General features: G+C 37.5%; 1 non-coding gene across 1 annotated transcript; it reads right to left on the bottom strand.

Annotated features, from left to right (window-relative positions):
- Positions 1-213: 213 nt before the first annotated feature.
- On the bottom strand, positions 214-320 carry LOC121024961 (U6 spliceosomal RNA). Its single transcript, XR_005787889.1, has one exon. It is a non-coding gene; the product is annotated as a U6 spliceosomal RNA (small nuclear RNA).
- Between the last annotated feature and the right edge of the window lie 453 nt (positions 321-773).

Here is a 773-nt window from a genome sequence, read left to right as displayed (position 1 = left end):
TAAGTTTGTCCTCTACATTGCTGATTCTCTGCTCTGCCTTGTCCATCCTTGACGCCACTGCACCATCTGTGATTGCAGCTCAGTTATAGGATTTTTAACTTCATTCTGGCTTTTTTACTTCTTTTATCTGTGCAGAAAGGGATCTAATCTATTTTCGACTCAAGCTAGTATTCTTATTACTATGATTCTAAATTCTGGTTCAGACATCTTGCTACAAATATGGAACACTTCACGAATTTGCATGTCATCCTTGCACAGGGGCCATGCTAATCTTCTCTGTATCATTCCAATTTTAGTATACGTGCTGCTGAAGCAAGCACAGCTTTTGAGTTCTCTGTGTCCCTGGACCTGTATATCTGTTTCCTTCCACAGATTAGGGAAGTTTTCTATTATTGTTTCTTGAAATAAATTTTCTTCCCCCTTTTTCTCTCTTCTTCCCCTGGGACTCCTATGATGCAAATGTTATTATGTTACTTGGAGTCATTGAGTTCCCTAATTCTATTTTATTCATCCAAGATTTTTCTTTCCCTCTTTTGTTCAGCTTCATTATTTTCCATAATTCCATCTTCTATATCACTTATTCATTCCTCTTCTTCCATTCTTGTGGTAATTCCATCCAGTCATTTTCAAATCTGTTATTGCATTTTTCATTTTTGCCTGTTTGTTTCTTAGCTCTTATCTCTATGGTAAGGGCCTCTCTGATGCTGTCCATGCTCTCCCCAAGTCCAGCTAGTATCCTTATGATTGTTGCTTTAAATTCTAGATCAGGCATA

This window comes from Herpailurus yagouaroundi, unplaced genomic scaffold, assembly GCF_014898765.1.
Source record: "Herpailurus yagouaroundi ecotype Mexico unplaced genomic scaffold, PumYag 67383, whole genome shotgun sequence".
Classification (NCBI taxonomy): domain Eukaryota; kingdom Metazoa; phylum Chordata; class Mammalia; order Carnivora; family Felidae; genus Herpailurus; species Herpailurus yagouaroundi.
This window is presented reverse-complemented; position numbering and strand designations above follow the sequence as displayed.